The 19711-nt window shown below is 35.5% G+C and overlaps 1 long non-coding RNA gene across 1 annotated transcript in view; it reads left to right on the top strand.

Moving 5' to 3' along the window:
* LOC144338702 (uncharacterized) overlaps positions 1–9778 on the top strand; it is a 37832-nt gene extending 28054 nt beyond the window's left edge. Inside the window, exons 2-3 of the long non-coding RNA XR_013412998.1 lie at positions 5729–5824; positions 7926–9778. This is a non-coding gene — a long non-coding RNA (uncharacterized LOC144338702). The remainder of the gene's footprint in view (positions 1–5728; positions 5825–7925) is intronic.
* Positions 9779–19711: the final 9933 nt, after the last annotated feature.

The raw sequence follows: 19711 nt of genomic DNA, 5'->3' as shown, positions 1-19711 counted from the left end.
CCCAAATGTCATGTCCAATTGTATTTCCAAACGTTGGAGGTGGTGCCTAGGGGAAGGTAATTAAATCATGGAGGCAGATTTCTCCCTTGATTCTGTTCTCATGAGATCTGGTCATTTGAAAGTGTGTAGTTCCTCCCCACTCTCTTCTCCCTTGCTACTGCTCCAGCCACATAAGACATGCTTGCTTGCCCTTCGTCTTCTGCGATGACTAAAAAGGCCTCTCCAGAAGCCAAACAAATGCCAGCATCATGCTTCTGATACAGCCTGCAGAAACTTAAGCCAACTAAACCTCTTCTCTTTAGAAATTACCAGGGTTCAGAATTTTTTTTTTTTTTTTTTTTTTTTATAACAGTGCAAGAATGGACTTACAGAAAACTGATACCAAGGATTGAGGCATTTCTAAAAAGATACCTGAACATATAGAAGCAGTTTTGAAACTGGGTAATGGGAAGAGGTTGGAAGAGTTTGGAGGGCTCAGATGAAGACAGGAAAATAGGGGAAACTGTGGAACTTCCTAGAGACTGGTTGAATGATCAAGACCAAAATGCTGGTAGTCATATAAATGGCAAAGGCCTGGCAGAGGAGGTCACAGATGGAGATGAGGAACCTATTGGAAACTAATGCAGAGTTCACTTTTGTTATGCTTTAAAAAAGAGCTTGGTTAAATTGTGCACTGGCCCTAGGGATTTATGGAACTTTAGAGAGATGATTTAGGGTATATGGCAGAAGAAATTTCTAAGCATCAAAGCAAGATGTGACCTGGCTGCTTCTAACACCCTATGCACATATGTGTGAACAAAGAAATGTTCTGAAACTGGAACTTATATTTAAAAGGGAAGCAGAGTGTAAAAATTTGGAAGATTTGTAATCTAACCATGTGGTAGAAAAGAAAAGCCCATTTTCAGGGGAGAAATTCACACAGAAATATGCATAACTAAACAACAACAACAAAAAAAGACAAATGCTAATATCCAAGACAATGGGGAGAAGGCCTTAAAGGCATTTCAGAGACCTTCCCAGCAGCCCCTCCCAGCACAGGCCCAGAAGTCTAAAAGGGAAGAATGGTTTCATGAACCAGGCCCACTGCAATGCACATCCTCGGGCCACTGCTCACTACATTGCAGCTTCTCCAGCTCCAGCTATAGGTAAAAGGGGCCCAAGTAGAGCTCAGGCTTCTGCTTCAGAGGGTGCAAGCCATAAGACTTGGCAGCTTTCAGGTGGTGTTAAGTCTGTGGGTGCACCAAATGCAGGAGGTGAGACTTAGGAGCCTCTGCCTATATTTCAGAGGATATATAGAAAAGCCTGGATGTCTAGGAGGAAGCCTGCTATAGGGGCAGAGTCCTAATGGAGAACCTTTACTAGGTCAGTGCAGAGGAAAAATGTGAGGTTGGAGCCCCCACATGGAGTCTTCACTGTGGGGCACCACAGTGAAGTCTGTGGGGCACCACCTAGTGGAAGTGCGAGAGGAAGGCCTCCATCCTCCAAACCGCAGAATGATGGATCTACCAGCAGCTTTCACTGAGTTCCTGGAAAAGCCACAGGCACTCAACACCAGCCCATGAGAGCAGCTGTGTGGGCTGAGCCCTGTAAAGCCACAGGGGCAGAGCTCCTCAAGCCTTTGGGAGCCCACCCCTTGCACCGAGGTGCCCTGGATGTGGGACATGGAGTCAAAGAAGATTCTTTTGGAGCTTGAAGATTTGATGACTGTCCTGCTGGGCTTTGGACATGCATGGGGCCTGTAGTTCCTCTTTTTTGTCTGATTGCTCCCTTTTGGAATGGGAATATTTACCCAATGTCTGTACTAACATTGTATGTTGGAAGTGACTACATTATTTTTTATTTTATGTGCTCACAGGTGGAAGAGACTTTCCTTATCTCAGGTGAGACTTTGGACTTTGCACTATTGAGTTAAATGTGACTATATTTTAGCTTACTCTAATAAATTAAAGGACAAATTAGTCAAAAAGGATCACCAGCAGAGATGCAAGACAACAATACTCAAGGAAGTATTTTAGAAAAAATATATATATATCAATGAAGACCAAAAATTACTGCTCTGCAACAGGGAGGAAAACCTTTAGGAACTTGAAGAGATTTACAAGTATGACAGAATACACAAGAAAAATGCACATAAGGCTGGGCACAGTGGCTCACACCGGTAATCCCATCACTTTGGGAGGCCAAGTTGGGTGGATCACCTGAGGTCGGGAGGTTGAGACCGGTCCGATGAACATGGAGAAATCTCATCTCTACTAAAAAAATACAAAATTAGCCGGGCGTGGTGGCGCATGCCTGTAATCCCAGCTATTCGGGAGGCTGAGGCAGGAGGATAGCTTGAACCTGGGAGGCAGAGGTTGTAGTGAGCCAAGATCACGCCATTGCACTCCATCCTGGGCAACAAGAGCAAAACTTCATTAAAAAAAAAAAGAAAATAGAAATAAACTTCTGGGCACAGTGGCTCATGCCTGTAATCCCAGTGTTTTGAGAGGCCAAGGCAGGTGAATTGCTTGAGTCCAGGAGTTCACAGCCAGCTTTGACAACATAGTAAAACCTTGTCTCTACAAAAAAACTACAAAAATTATCCAGGTGTGGTTGGTTGTGCATGCCTGTAGCCCCAGCTACCTGGGAGGCTGAGATGGGAGGATTGCCTGAGCCTGGGAGGTGGAGGTAGCAGTGAGCCAAGACCATGCCACTGTAGTCCAGCCTAGGCAACAGAGTGAAGCCCTCTCAAAAAAAAAAAAAAAGAAGAAAGAAAATGCAAATAATCTTGTATGAAAGGAACAAATGTATGTGTTTGATTTGCAAAAATTAATAAAATGTGAATATCATATTTTATGATAACCCAGGGGTCCAAATATGGATATGAAAATAATGTTAACTTTTATAGAATGATTAACACCAAAAAATGTAGGAATGAAAAGGAGAATCCAGAGGGTAACTCATTCCATTAAAATCATACATGGGGTGAAGTTCATTTAGATAGGAAGTTACAAAAGAAGAAATTTCAGCTTCCACATTAAGGTGTTATACTTATGTGTTTTATATTTGAAGTATGCATTATTTAATAATTAGTTTAATATATAGTTAACTTTATGGTAAATGTTCCATATACCAACCCTAAATTACAAATAATTACAACAGCACTGGAAGTTGGAAGTTAAGATGTTGGCAAAAATACCACTCCACAAGATGCAATGTCCGGAGAATTCATAAAAATACATGCAAGCTTGGTTCAAATGTAACCAAATTCTAAATTGTGAAGTGCACACTAAGCATCAAGAAGTTCATATATGAGAGCCATACAATCACGAAATGCCAAAGCAACACTTTCTCTACCCTTTGTAAAATTTCACATTTGAGACAGTTTGTTTGTTCTTTTTTTCTTTTGTACATTTCTACTTTGCAATGCCCCAACTTGTAATTCTTCTAGGTTTCACAACAAATGCTCAACTATGTTTTTAAGATGTTTTCTAGGTGCAAAAAGGATTCACTTATATATTTTGAGCAAGTAAAATATAAAATAAGGCAACAAATATCTACGCAAAGACATAATTGCAGATATGCACAGACACACTAATGAATGGTACACATTGATTTTATGAAGTATTGACTTTGATCAGCAAAAGATGCCAACACTAATTATGTCTTCTTTATTTTTTTTTGCGGAAATGTATAGATAAATACATGTGTGGATCATTGGATAGCTTACAAAAAATTTCCATATATAATAAATACATTAAAATATTATAATTTAAATTTATTAGATGAAGGTTGATTTATTTGAAGAATGTTGATAGATATAACCTATATATAATCTAGGTTACAATTACAAATTTGAATGCCTAATTATAATTATATACAAATGTAAATTTCAGATTACTTTTTTTACAGAAAAATTATAAAAATAGTATTTCAGAGGTAATCTTAGAATAGTATGTGATATAGATTAAAATCAAACAGCCTACCCACAAACCATAAATTTTATATATATGTATATATACACACACACATACTTAAAGGCTATATACTAATAGTTACCGTTTACCAAGCTTATCGTATAATACAGTAATACAAAAAGTTTATGAAGCACACTTACTAAACACAATACATCTCAAAACTAATAACAAAACTAAATAAATAACCAACAAATTTCAAAACAATCTCCAAAATTACTGGTTTAAATGTATTACTTTAAACAATAATCATAACTTTGAATATCAAAATATATAAGATAAAATCAAAATTTTGCCCATAAGGAAATTCACAGATTTACATATTTTCAGTATGTCAACAAAGTATGAAACTACATAACAAAATATGAAATTCAAGAGCTCAGATTATAACAGTATAATGCAGTAAAAGGTAAAGGGAGAAATGACTAGTATATCTAACAGAATAAGAAAATAGATAACAGTAGAAGCCAAAATGCAGATTATAATAATCCAAAGTATGCTATCAAAAAAATCAAATACACAGCCGATATGGTTTGGCTCTGTCCCCACCCAAATCTCATCTTGAATTGTAGTTCCCATAATCCCCAACTGTCATAGGAGCGACCTAGGTGAAGGTAATTGAATCATGAGGGTGGTTACCTTCATACTGTTCTTGTATAGTGAGTGAGTTCACATGAGATCTGATGGTTTTATAAGGGGCTTTTCCACTTTTGCTCAGCATTTCTCCTTCTTGCCTCCATGTGAAGAAGGATGCATTTGCTTCCCCTCCTGCCATGATTGTAAGTTTCCTGAGGCCTCTCCAGCCCTGAAACTGTGAGTCAATTAAACCTCTTTCCTTTATAAATTATCCAGTCTCAGGCATTCTTTATGGCAGTGTGAGAACAGCCTAATACAGTAAATTGGTACCACAGAGAGTGGAGTGCTGCTATAAAAATACTTGAAAATTTGGAAGCAATTTTGAAACTGGGTAACAGGCAGAGGTTGGAATGGTTTTGATACCTTAGAAGATGAAAGAAAAATGTGGGAAAGTTTGGAAGTTCCTAGAGACTTGGGGGGCGTAGAAGACAGAAAGATGTGGGAAAGTTTGGAAATTCCTGTAGACTTGTTGAGTGGCTTTGACCGAAATGATGATATTGATATGGACAATAAAGTTCAGGCTGAGGTGGTCTCAGATGGAGATGAGAAACTTGTTGGGAACTGGAGTAAAGGTCATTCTTGCTATGCAAAGAGACTAGTGGCATTTGGCCTCTGCCTTACAGTTCTATGGAATTTTGACCTTGAGAAAGATGACTTAGGGTATCTTGTGGAAGAAATGTATAAGCAGCAAAGCATTCAAGAGAAAGTAGAGCATAAAAGTTTGGACAATTTGCAGCCTGACAATGCAATAGAAAAGAAAACCCCATTTCTGAGGAGAAATTCATTCTGGCTGCAAAAATTTGTGTATGTAATGAGGAGCCGAATGTTAATTGCCAAGACAATGGGGAAAATGTTTCTGAGGCATGTAAGAGACCTTCATGGCAGCCCCTCCAACTACAGGCCTGGAGGCGTAGAAGGAAAAAATTGGTTTTATGGGCTGGGTCCAAGGCCTTGCTGCTTTGTGAAACTGTGGGACTTGATGCCCTGCATCTCAGCCATGGCTACAAAGGACCAAGGGAGGGACCCAGTGGGAGGTAGTTGAATCGTGAGGGCACTTACCTCCATGCTGTTCTTGTGATACTGAGTGAATTCTCACAAGATCTAATGGTTTTATAAAGGGCTTTTCTTCTTCTGCTCAGCACTTCTTTTTCCTGATGCCACGTGAAGAAGGATGTGTTTGCTTCCCCTTCTGCCATGATTGTAAGTCACCTGAGGCTTCCCCAGCCTGTGGAACTGTGAGTCAATTAAACATCTTTTCTTTATAAATTATCCAGTCTCGGGCAGTTCTTTATAGCAGCATGAGAGTGGACTAATGCAACAGCTAAATATCTTGCTAATTTTATATGGAGAAAAAATTTACAGTATCAGGGATGAAAACAGTAAACTATAGGTAAACAAGAGGATTATTAATAATAGTAGTAGTATAAAATAGTTATGAAAACTGGGAAATCTGTGTATGATTTTCTCAGAAAATTTACTTTTCTAAAGTAGATTCAGGAAAATTGGCAAACTTGAACATTCTAGGAATTAGCATACCTGTTGGAAGCAGATCACTATATTGATAATTAAGTTTAATATTTATTAAATATATAATTGCTCATAGAATGTAATTTATGCCACTGGGGATAATCAAGTGGATCTAGAGAATTATATTTGCATAGGGATAAAAATTTGTCCCCTAACACAACCACTTGAAAAATGTTACATTACACATGTGGAAGTGTAATGTTCATATTGATTATGCACTTTGTTTATGCATTAATTTATAGACCCTGATTCTTTCTACTTTGTCATTCATTTTCCTGCACGTTTGAAGCTGGGTCAAAGAAATATCATTCTGGACTATGGGAAATATCCCCCACACCACTAGCAGAAACCTACAAACAACATCAACCAAGTGGACAAAAATAACATGAGATTATTAATTGTTATATTTATAATATGAGAGATGACAAAATCTATTTGAAGTATGAGTCTAATTAGAAAGTTATGCATAAATAAAAAAATACAATTCTGTATATAAAATAAATCCTTTAAAAATTGCAATTATAAAAATACCATTGACATTTTATTGCAAATGTGAATGTTTTATAATATAATTAACTATAAATATGTAAGTACTATAAAAATAAATTAAAATTGGGAGTCCTTCTAAGTTCCTGAATGAAAACTGTGCATATCATGATGTCAATTCATGCCTAAATATAATTATTAGAATGTACTTCAAATTAAGTAATATTTAATTATATTTTAAAACTTGCAAATATAAATCTCAAGTTTTCTGGAAACCATAAATAGAATAGCAACAAAAAAAATGTTTATACAGAAACCTATTTAATGATGATTGTGTCAAGAGTTCTGAAAATGTACAATTAAATAAGATGGTCAAGGATATATAGAAAGATTAAACAAAACAGAGTGTCCAGAACTATTATAAAACAAAGTATAATTATTTAATATATGGTATATTTTATATATGACCTGCACCAAATACAAATGCATATTATCTTTTTGGGAGTGATGGTTTTTATGCAAAACACTGAAAATAAAACTAGTAAAATATAAGATTGTTTGATATGACTACAAAAACATAAAACTCTATGTGTGGATTTTGCAGACACATACATACTACTTTGGTAAGAGATCCTCAGGAAAGAATGAGATTTAATTTTATTTTTAGTTTTCCCTCTCTTTTTTTTTTTTTTTTTTGTTTTTAAAGTCATGGTCTTGCTCTGTCATCCAGGCTGGATTGAAGTGGCACAATCATAGATCACTGCAACCTCAAACTTCTAAACTAAAGCAATTCTCTTGCCTCAGGCACCTGAATAATTCCGACTACAGGTGTGTGCCACCACACCTGGCTAACTTTTGACATTTTTATTTTTAGAGACAGGGTTTTGTTATATATTTTAGTCTGGTCTCAAACTCCTGACCTCAAAAGATCTTCTCACCTTGGCCTCCCAAAGTGCTGAGATAACAGGTGTGAGCCATCATGCCCAGCCCTGAGGTTTAATTTTCTATTGGTCTACAAAAATAGGAAATCTAGTGTATAATTAAGTTCATTTAAATAAAATAAACAAAAAGTATATGTCTTTCAGACCTCAATTAGTACATTGACGTTGATTTTCAAAGATAAACATGAATATACTAATGCTCCAAAACTTTTCAGTTCTTAAATTCACATAATGTGAATTGAGATTGTGACAGATACCTGTATAGGTATAGATACAGATGTATGTTACATGTAAAAGGGAACTATCTTAGAACATTTGTGTTCTATAACAAAATACCTTTAGACTTGGGAATTTATAAATAACAGAACTTCATTTCTTTCAGTTCTGGAGACTGGGAAGTCCAGTATTAAGTAGCTGTCATCTGATGTCTTGTGAGAACCTTCTTGCTGTGTCCCCAAAGGGAAGAAGGTGGAAGAGCAAAAGGAAAAGGAATCTACTCTCTCAAAACCTTTTATAAGGGCCCCAATCCCATGCATGAAGCCTCCACCCACATGACTTAATCACCTTGTAAAAGCACCCACCTATTAATACTACCACGTTGGTGATTAAGTTTCAACATATGAATTATGGGGGACATATTCAGACCAGAGAAGAAATAATGCAAAACATAGATATTTCTGCATAGTGTCACATTTAACAAATTGTGTGCTGTAAATCTGTGTTACTTGTATTAGTAAAAAAATATGTAATGTTTAAATCAAATTTAAAATTATCATGAGTACAGAATCATAAATCCTTTTATGGGTCTATTGAAAGCCAAAATATTCCATTGGATTTCTGTTCAAAACTGAAGTCATTTGTACAGCAAACTAAATAGTCCTCAAATATTAGTTCCTATTATGTATGCATCATATTATTTATCATACTGGTTATGCAACACTTCCTCAAGTGCTTACTTCATGATTAAGTAGGTTATTAGATAATAATAGGTAGTATTTGAGATCATTCTGAATGATATTTACATATATATTGGAAATGAGCAAAGGCAAAAGACCTTCACTACCTAATGAAGTTATTTCTGTGTGTGGTGGTGGTGATGGAGAGATGCATAAACAATTTTAAACAGTTGGGCCCTCCAACCCCTCTTAATTTTATATGATCATTCACATTGCTAATGTATCAAGTCTTGCAAAGAAATATATAAAAATTTCATAAAATTAAAATGTTAAATAATTTCAATGAAATGTAGAATACTTCTTTTAATCATGAGAACACTCCTAGAACACTTTCTCCTCCTACCCAGAGCAATAACAATGAAAGTATTTCAGGAATGTTGATGACTCATTACATAAGAAAGGAAAACTTGAAATAGTACAAAGCTCCCCAATGGCCAAGTCAGAATGAGATCAATCTCATTATTTAAGATTACTATTTTATATTTCTATGAATGCACAAATTTTTCCTAAAGTAATAGAGAAACAAGTGTTAATGGGCTAAGTATGTTTTTACAAAGATAATGACAAATTTTAATAACTACTTTGAAATATGTGACATTTTAAAATGTGGCAGCATATTAAGAATGAGTAAATCCACTTTTCATGAATCATTATCTATAACACATTTCCACTTGTATGCCACAGGGATTTTCAAGCCATAGGAAACAATGTCACAGGAAGATAAAAGGAGTCTTGCTGTTTTTCAAAGGTCAGGAATGTTTGCTCCTTTAAGAAAAACCATCTTGACTGCAAGATACGTATTATCTGAAATATGAAATTCTATGTCTTTAATTAGATCTGTAGAATTAACAGAGACAAAGTGATCTGTGAGATGAATTAAAACTCAAAACGTCTGATTCTAATTTGGAGGCTTAGGAATACTTGGTGGATAATGTAGTTTGAATATATGTGCCTGCCCAATCACGTTAAATTATAATACTCAATGTAAAGGTGGGGCCTGGCAAGAAGTGTTTGGGTCACGAGCGGGAATCCTTCCTGGCTTATTGTTGTCCTCACAATAGCAAGTTCTCTTGAGATCTGGTTGTTTGACAGTGTATGGCACCTCCTCTCCAACTCCCTCTTCTCCTGTTTTCACCATATGACGTGCCTGCTCCTGCTTTACTTTCCACTATGAGTAAAAGCTCTCCAGGCTTTCCCAGAAGCTGAGAAGATGCTTGCACGGTGCTTTCTGTACAGCTTGCAAAAAATGTGATTCAATTAAATCTCTTTTCTTTTAAATTACCCAGTCTCAAGTATTCGTTTATAGCAATGTAAACATGGCTTACTAAAGAAATCTGGTACCAAAAGATACCTGAAATTGTGGAAGGAGCCTTAGAACTGGATAACAGGCAGAAGTTGGAAGAGTTCTGAGGCCTCAGGAGAAAACAAGAAAATGAAATAAAGTTTAGAACTTCTTAAGGACTGGTTACGTGATTGGAAACAAACTGTTGATAGTGATATGAACAGTGAATTCTCGGCTGGCAGGGTCTCAGATGGAAATGAGGAACTTGTAGGAAACCAGAGCAAAGGTCTGCTTTAACAAAGAGCTTGGCAACATTCTGTTCATGCCCTAGGGATCAGTGGAAGTTTGAACTTGAGAGTGATTACCTAGGGTATGAGGCAGAAGAAATTTCTAAGCAGCAAAGCATTCAAGATGTGGCCTAAATAAGTAATTCCTCATTGTCCAAATACCAAAGAAAATCTACTAGCATCAGTACCTTCCAGGAAAACAAGACTACAACAGTTGAACTAAATAAGACACTGGGGAACAATCCTGGAGAAACAGAGATATGTGAGTTTTCAGACAGAGAATTCAAAATAACTCTGTTAAGGAAACTCAAAGAGATTCAACATAACACAGAGAAGGAATTCAGATTTCTATCAGATACATTTAACAAATAGATTCAAATATATATTTTTAAAAAAGCAGAAATTCTGCAGCTGGAAAAATGTAATTGGCATACTGAAGAATGCACCAGAGTCCTTTAATAACAGAATGGAAAAAGCAGAAGACAGAATTTTTGAGCTTGAAGAAAAGCTATTTGAAAACACACAGTCAGATGAGGCAAAACAAAAATGAAGAAAAAAAACCCCAAAAAAACAATGAAGCACAGCTACATAATCTAGAAAAGTGCCTCAAACAGGCAAATGTAAGAGTTATTGGCCTTACAGTGGAGCTAGAGAAAAAGGTAGGGTAGACATTTTATTCAAAGAGATACTAACAGATAATGTGCCAAAACTAGAGAAATATATCAATATCCAAGTACAAGAAGGTCATATAAAACACCCAAGCAGATTTAACATAAACAAGACTACCTCAAGAAATTTAATAGACTCCCGAAAGTCAAGGATACAGAAAGGATCCTAAAAGCAGCAAGACAAAAGAAACAAATGACATGTAATGGAGCTCCAATAAATCTGGCAGCAGGACAGCTGACTTTTTTAGTGGAAACCTCACAGGCCAGGAGAGAGTGACATAACATATTTAAAGTGTTAAAGAAAAAGTAATATTCTATCTTAGAATAGTATATCTGGTGAAAATATTCTTGAAACATGAAAAATAAATAAAGATATTCACAGATAGACAAAAGCTGAAAGATTTCATCAACACCACACACATCCTACAAGAAATGCTAAGGGGAGTACTTCGATCAGAAAGAAAAAAAGAAAAAAAAAAAAAAAAAAAAAAAACACTGATTAGCAATAAATAATCTCCTGAATGTGAAAACCTTCCTGGTAATAGTAGGTACACAAACAAGTACAGCATATTACAAGTTTGTAACTGTGGTGTGTAAACTACTCTTAGGCTAACTAGAAAGACTGAACGATAAACCAATCAAAAATAATAACTATAGCAACTCTTCAAGACATATTCATTACAATAAGGTGTAAATAAAAACAACAAAAAGATTAAAAGCAGGGAAACAAAGTTAAGGTAAAGTTTTATTAGATTTCTGTTTATGCAAATAATGATAAGTTGTTATCAGGTGAAAATAATGGGTTATAAGATAGTGTTTGTAAGCCTCCTTGTAACCTCAAACCAAAAAACCTACAATAGATACCCAAAAAATAAAAAGTTAGAAAGGCAATCATATCACCAGAGAATATCATTAATATCTTCACTACAGGAAGGCATGAATAAAAGAAGAAAGAAAGAGAAGACCACAAAACAACTAGAAACAAATAACAAAATGACAGGAGTAAGTTCTTTCTTATTAATTATAACGTTAAATGTAAATGGACTAAACTCTCCTATCAAAAGACATAGAGTGGCTGAATAAATTTTAAAAAGACCCATTGATCAGTTCGACAAGAAACACACTTTAAATGGAGAGACAAAAGTAGACTAAAATTAAAGGGATGGAAAAAGATATTCCATGCCAAAGGAAACCTAAAAAAAAAAAAAAAAATAGGAGTTACTATACTTACATCAGACAAAATAGATTTTAAGACAAACACTGTGAGAATATACAAAGAAGATCACTATGTAATGATAAAGGCAATTCAGCAAGAGAATATAACAATTTTAAATATACATGGACCCAACAGTGGAGTATCCAGATATATAAAGAAAATATTATTAAAGCTAAAGAAAGAGATAGACCTCAGGACAATAATAGCTGGAGACTACAATACCCCACTTTCATCATTTGACAAACCTTTTAGACAAAAAGTCAACAAAGAAATTTGTAACAAATCTGCACTGCTGAACAAACGGACCTAATATTTACATAATATTTTATTGAACAGCTGAAGAACACATATTCTTCTCCTCAGCACATGTACAATTCTAAGATAGACCATATGTTAAGCCACAAAACAAGTCTTAATACATTCACAAATATTGAAATAATATCAAGTATCTTCTTTGACTACAATAAAACTAGATATTAATAACAAGAGGAATTTTTGAAGCTATACAAGTAATGAAAATTAAACAATATGCTCCTGAATGACCAGTGGTTCAATGAAGAAATTAAGAAGGAAATTGAAAAGTTTCTTGAAACAAATAATAATGAAAACACAACATACCAAAACCTATGGGATACAGTAAAAGCAATACCAAAGAGGGGAGTTTATCAGTAAAGTGTCTACATCAAAAGGAGGAAACTTTTCAAGTAAATATTCTAATGGCACACTTTAAATAAATAGAAAAGCCAGAGCAAACCAAACCCCAAATTAGTGGGAGAAAAGAAATAATAAAGATCAGAGCAGAAATAAGGGAAATTAAAATAAAAAATACAAAAGATCAATGAAACAAAAAGTTGATTTTTTTGAAAAGTTAAACACAATTGACAAACTTATAGCCAGACTAACTAAGGAAAAAAAGAGGCAATCCAAATAAATAAAATCAGAAATTAAAAAGGAGACATTACAACTGATACTGCAGAAATTCAAAGATTATTTGAGGCAATTATGAGCAACTATATTCCAGTTGAAAAATCTAGAAGAAATGGACAAATTCCTAGATGCATACCACCTACCAAGCCTAAACCAGGAAGAATCCAAAACCTGAACAGACCAATAAATCACTAGCAATGATATCAAAGCCATAATAAAAAGACTTCTCGTAATAAAAAACTTCGAACAGAATGGCCTCACTGCTGAATTTTACCAAACATTTAAAGAACTAAAATCAATCCTATTCAAACTGTTCTGAAAAATAGAGAAGAAGGGAATATTTCCTAACATATTCTATGAGACCAGTATTTACCTGATACCAAAACCATACAAAGACACATTAGAAAAATAAACTACAGGCCAGTAGCTCTGATGAATATTGATGTAAATATCCTCAACAAAGCACAGCAAACCAAATTCAACAATACATTAGAAATATCATTCATTATGACCAAGTGGGATTTAATCCTGGGATGCAAGGATGCTCCAACACAGGCAAATCAATCAGTATAATACATCACAGAAATGGAATGAAGGACAAAAAACATATTATTATTTCAACTGATGTTAAAAAACATTTTATAAAATTTCATATTTCTTCATGATTAAAAACCCTAGAAAACTGTGTAGAAGGGACATATCTCAACATAATAAATGCGATATATGACAGACCCACAGCTAGTATCATACTGAATAAGGAAAAAATGAAATCCTTTCCTGTAAGATGTGGAACATGACAAAGATACCCATTGTCAACACTGTTATTCAACATAGTGCTGAAATTCCTAACTAGAGCAATCAGAAAAGAGAAAGAAATAAAGGGCATCAACACTGGAAAAGAAGAAGTCACATTATCCCTGCTTGATAATGACAGGATCTTATATTTGAAAAAAACTGAACAGCTCCACAAGAAAACTGTTAGAACTGATAAACAAATTCAGCCAAGTTGCAGGACACAGAATCAACATACAAAAATCAGTACCATTCCTATATGTCAACAGTGAACAATGTGAAAAAGGAATAAAAAGGTAATTTCATTTGCAGTAGCCACAGATAAAATTACATACCTAGAAATTAACAAAAGGAATGAAAGGTCTTTTTAACAAAAAAAAAAAAAATGTAAAATAGTGATGAAAGACTTTGAAGAGGAAACAAAAAAGTAAAAAAAAAAAGAAAAAAAATCTATACTAATGAACTGAAAAAACCAATTTCATTAAAATGTGCATATTACCAAAGCAATCTGCAGATTCAATGCAATGCCTATCAAAATACCAATGACATTCTTCACAGAAATAGAAAAAAAATGTTAAAATTTATATGGAATCACGAAAGATAGCCAAAGCTATCCTAAGCAAAAAGGACAAAGCTGGAGTAATTACATTACCTGACTTCAAATTGTACTGCAGAGCTATAGTAACCAAAACAGCATGGTACTGATATAAAAACAGACACATAGACCAATGGAACAGAATAGAGACACAGAAACAAATTTATACACCTACAGCGAACTCATTTTTGACAAAGATGCCAAGAATATACATAGGGGAAAAGATAATCTCATCAATAAATGGTGCTGGGAAAACTGGATATTCATAGATAAAAGAATAAAACTGGACCTTCATTTTTCACTATATAAAAATTAAATCAAAATAGATTAAATACTATAATATAAGATCTCAAACTATGAAACTCCTATAAGGAAATATTGTGGAAAATCTCCAGGACATTGTTCTGAGCAAAGATTTCTTGAGTAATATTCTACAAGCACAGTTAAGCAAATCAAACATGGTCAAATGGGATCACATCAAATTGAAAAGCTTCTGCACATCAAAGAAAACAATTAACAAAGTGAAGAGACAATCCACAGAATAGGAGAAAATATTTGCTAACTACACACCTGACAAGGGATTAATAACCAGAATATATAAGGAACTCAAACAACTCTACAGGAAAAAAATCTAATAAACTGATTTAAAAATAGGCAACAGATTTTAATAGTCTTTTCTGAGAGAAAGACATACAAGTGGCAAACAGGCATATGAAAAGGTGTTCAACATTACTGAACATCAAATGAATGCTAATCAAAACTACAATGAGTTATCATCTCACCCCATTTAAAATGGCTTATATGCAAAAGACCGTTAATAACAAATGCTGTCAATGATGTGGAGAAAAGGGCATCTACAATGTTGGTGGAAATTTAAATTATTACACCCATTATGGAGAACAGTTTGGAGGTTTCTCAGAAAAGAGAAAATTGAGCTACCTTATGATCCAGTAGTTGAACTGCTTAGTATATGCCCCAAAATTGGAAATCAATATATCAGAGATATCCACACTCCAAATTTGTTGCAGCAATGTTTACAATAGCTAAGACTTGGAAGCAACCTAAGTGTCCATCAACAGATGAATGAGTAAAAAAAATGTGGTACATATACATAATGGAGTACTCTTCAGCCATAAAAAAGGATAAAATCCAGTCATTTGCAATGACATGAATGGAAATGCAGATCATTACATTAATTGAAATAAGCCAGGTACAGAGAGGCAAACATTGCATGTTTTCACTTATTTATGGGATCTAAAAATCAAAAGGATTGAGGTCATGGTTATAGAAAGTAAAAGGATAGTTACCATAGGCTGGCAAGAGTAGCAGTGGTTTGAGAGGGAGATGAGGATGGTTAATGAGTACAAAAATGTAGAATAAATAAGACCCACTATTTGATAGTACATTTGCATGACTATAGTCAATGCTAATTGTATATTTTAGAATAACTTAAAGAACGTAATTGGATTGTATGTAACTCATAAATGCTTGAGGGGATATCTCCCCCATTCTCCATAATGTGCTTATTTCACATTGCATGTCTGTATCAAAATATCTCATGAACCCTATAAACATATACTATTTACCCACAAACATTAAAAAATTAAAAAAAAAAAAAAACTTAATTACTGGTATTGGAAAATGATGTATGAAGGATCTGTTTTTTCTTTAACTTGGCCTGATTATTAGGTAAAGTTTTGAGTTTTCTTTCATTTTGTATTTTTTGGAGGCTGTGGGTGTTGAAGAGGCATTGCAATTTACAAACATGAAAATTTCAGTATGGAGTTCTGTGATTGACAAATATAGTCAATTACATAACCATCAGGAAAATCAAGCTATACATTTGTTCCATTACTCTAAAACATTTCATTATGCGATTTGTCATCAATTCTTATTCCCAGTCCCTGACAACCACCCATCAGGTTTTTCTCCCTATTGTTTTGTCTATTTAAGAGTCATATTAATGGAATTATTTCTAATATACCCCTTATATGTATTTTTTCTTAACAGAATACATTTGAGATTCATCCATGTTTTTGAGTATATTCGTAGTTCATTCCTTTGTAATTGCCAAGTAGCATTCTGTTATATAGATAGTTGTACTGTAGCCTGCTTATTTATTAACCCATTACAAGGAAATTTGTTCTTTCTGTTTTCTGGCAATTGTAAATATAGCAGCTGTAAAAATTATTTTACAGTTTGTGTGTGTGTGTGCATGTGTGTATTTAAAATCTTATTTCACATAGGAAAAGACCTAGCAGTAAGATTACTATGTAACATTTTAATTGTATGATTAACATTCTAAGTACTTAACAGTTTTTCAAGTAGATATATAATCTTGCTTTCCTACCAACAATATGTGATAGCACCAGTTGTTCTATCTCTTCATCAATACTTAGTATGTCATTTAAAAAAATGCGAGGTGGCGGGCGCCTGTAGTCCCAGCTACTCGGGAGGCTGAGGCAGGAGAATGGCGTAAACCCGGGAGGCGGAGCTTGCAGTGAGCTGAGATCCGGCCACTGCACTCCAGCCTGGGCGACAGCGAGACTCTGTCTCAAAAAAAAAAAAAAAAAAAAAAAAATGTTTTTGCCATTATAGTACATGTATGGAGAAATTTCATATTTTTCCCCATTTCATTCCCTAATGAATAATGGGGTTAATATTTTCACATTCTTATTAGCCAAGTGTATATTTAATTTAGTTATGTGTCCATTCATATGTGATACAGTTTGGCTCTGTCCCTACCCAAATCTCATCTTGAATTGTAGTCCACATAATCCCCACCTGTCATGGGAGGGATCCAGTGAAAGGTAATTGAATCACGGGGGTGGATTTTTCCTGTGCTGTTCTTATGATAGTGACTAAGTCTCATGAGATCTGATGTTTTTATAAAGGGAAGTTCCCCTGCACATGCTCTCTTGCCTGCCACCATGTAAGACATACCTTTGCTTCTCCTTTTGTGTTCTGCCATGATTGTGAGGCCTCCCCAGCCATGTGGAACTGTGAGTACATTAAACCTCTTTCCTTAATAAATTACCCAGTCTTGGGTATGTCTTTATTAACAGCATGAGAACAGACTAATACAGTAAATTGGTACAGCAGAGAGTGGGACACTGCTATAAAGATACCCTAAAATGTGAAAGTGACTTTGGAACTGGGTAACAGGCAGAGTTTGAAACCATTTGGAGGTCTCAGAAGAAGATAGGAAGATTTAGGAAAGTTTGGAACTTCCAGAAACTTGGAGAGTTCAGAAGACAGGAAGATGTGGGAAAGTTTGAAACTTCCTAGAGACTTGCTGAATGGCTTTGACCAAAATGCTGATAGTGATATGCACAATAAGGTCCAGACTGAGGTGGTCTCAGATGGAGATGAGGAACTTGTTCAAAACTGGAGTAAAGATCACTTTTGCTATGCAAAGAGACTGGTGGTATTTGGCCCCCACCCTACAGATCTGTGGACCTTTGAACTTGAGAGAGATGACTTAGGGCATCTGGCGCAAGAAATTTCTAAGCAGCAAAGCATTGAAGAGAAAGCGGAGCATAAAAATTTGATCACCAAGACAATGGAGAAAATGTCTCAAGGGCATGTCAGAGACCTTCAGGACAATCCCACCCATCACAGGCCTGGAGGCCTAAGAGGGAAAAATTGTTTTGAAGGCCAGGCCCAGGGCCACCCTGCTGTGTGCATCATAGGGGCCTGTTGTGTTACATCCCAGTTGCTCCAACTGTGGCTAAAAGGGGTCAAGGTATCACTTGGGCTGTGGCTTCAGAGGATGCAAGCCCCAAAATTTGGCAGTTCCACATGGTGTTGAGCATTCAGGTACATAAAAATTTGAGCTTTGGGAACCTCTACCTAGATTTGAGAGGATGTATGGAAACACTTGGCTCTCCAGGCAGAAGTTTGGTGCAGAAATGGGTCCCTCGTGGAGAACATCTGCTAGGGCAGTGCAGATGAAAACTGTGAGTTTGAAGGCCCCACACAGAGTCTCCACTGGGGCACTGCCTAGTGGAGCTATGAGAAGAGGGCTACCATCCTCCAGACCCCAGAATGATAGATCTATCAACGATTTGCACTGTGTGCCTGGAAACACTGCAGAAACTCAGTGCCAGCACATGAAAGAAGCTGGGAGGAGCACTGTAGCCTGCAAAGTTACAGGGGTGTAACTGCCGAAAGCCATGGAGCCTATCTCTTGCATCAGCTTGCCCTGGATGTGAGACATGCAGTCAAAGGGATCATTTTGGACCTTTACAGTTTAATGTCTGCCCTATTGGATTTTGGACTCGCATGGGGACTGTGGATCCTTTGTTTTGGCCACTTTCTTCCATTTGGAATAGGTGCATTTACCAAATGCCTGTACCCCCATTGTGTCCAGGAAGTAACTATCTTGCTTTTGATTTTACAGGCTTATAAGTGGAAGGGACTTGCCTTTTCTCAGATGAGACTTTGGACTGTGGACTTTTGAGTTAATGTTGAAATGAGTTAAGACTTTGGGAGACTGTGGGAAGGCTTGATTGGTTTTGAAATGTGAGAACATGAGATTTGGGGGAAGCCAAGGGTGGGATGATATGGTTTTGCTATGTCCTTATCCAAATCTCATTTTGAATTGTAGCTCCCATAATCCCCATATATTGTGGGAAGAACTGGTTGGGAGGTAATCATGGGGGCAGATTTTTCCCATGCTGTTTTCATGATAGTGAATAATTTTCATGAGCTCTGATGGTTTGATAAAGGGCAGTTCTCCTGCACACATTCTCTTGTCTGCCACCATGAATGATGTGCCTTTGCTTCTTATTTGCCTTCCGCCATGATTATGAGGCCTCCCCAGCCATTTGGAACTGAGTCCATTAAACCTCTGTCCTTTATAAATTACCCTGTCACTGGTATGTCTTTATTCGTGGTGTGAGAACAGACTAATAAAATATGTTTTGTCCTTTTTTGAAGGATTGCTATTTATACATTATTGAGATTTGAATGTCTGTTATACATTCTGGTTATATGTCTCATCAGATATATGATCTAAAAATATTTTCTCCCAGAAAAAGTGTGATTTTTCTTTCCATTACCTTAACAGTGTATTTTGAAGAGCAGAAATTCTTAATTTACGTAATGTCCAATTTATCTAGTTTCATTCTTCCGTGAGTGTGCTTTTGGTTTAATACTGTATATATACACACACACACATATATATATATATATATGTGTGTGTGTGTGTATATTTATAAATATGTGTAACCCAATGTGGCACAGACTTTCTCTTATATTTTGTTCTTGAAGTTGTATAGTTTGCAGTGTTATATACAGCTCTATAAAACATTATGAGTCAGCTTTTGTACATGCTGCGTTTTGTATTGTTTTATTTTTATTGAATATGATTGTCCAATTTTTCAAGCATAACTTAGTGAAAAGACTGTCCATTCTTCATGAAATTGCTCTGTAACTTTGTAT

This window comes from Macaca mulatta, chromosome X (assembly GCF_049350105.2).
Source record: "Macaca mulatta isolate MMU2019108-1 chromosome X, T2T-MMU8v2.0, whole genome shotgun sequence".
Lineage (NCBI taxonomy): Eukaryota > Metazoa > Chordata > Mammalia > Primates > Cercopithecidae > Macaca > Macaca mulatta.
Note: the sequence above shows the minus strand (reverse complement) of the source record. Positions and strands in the feature narration are given on the sequence as shown.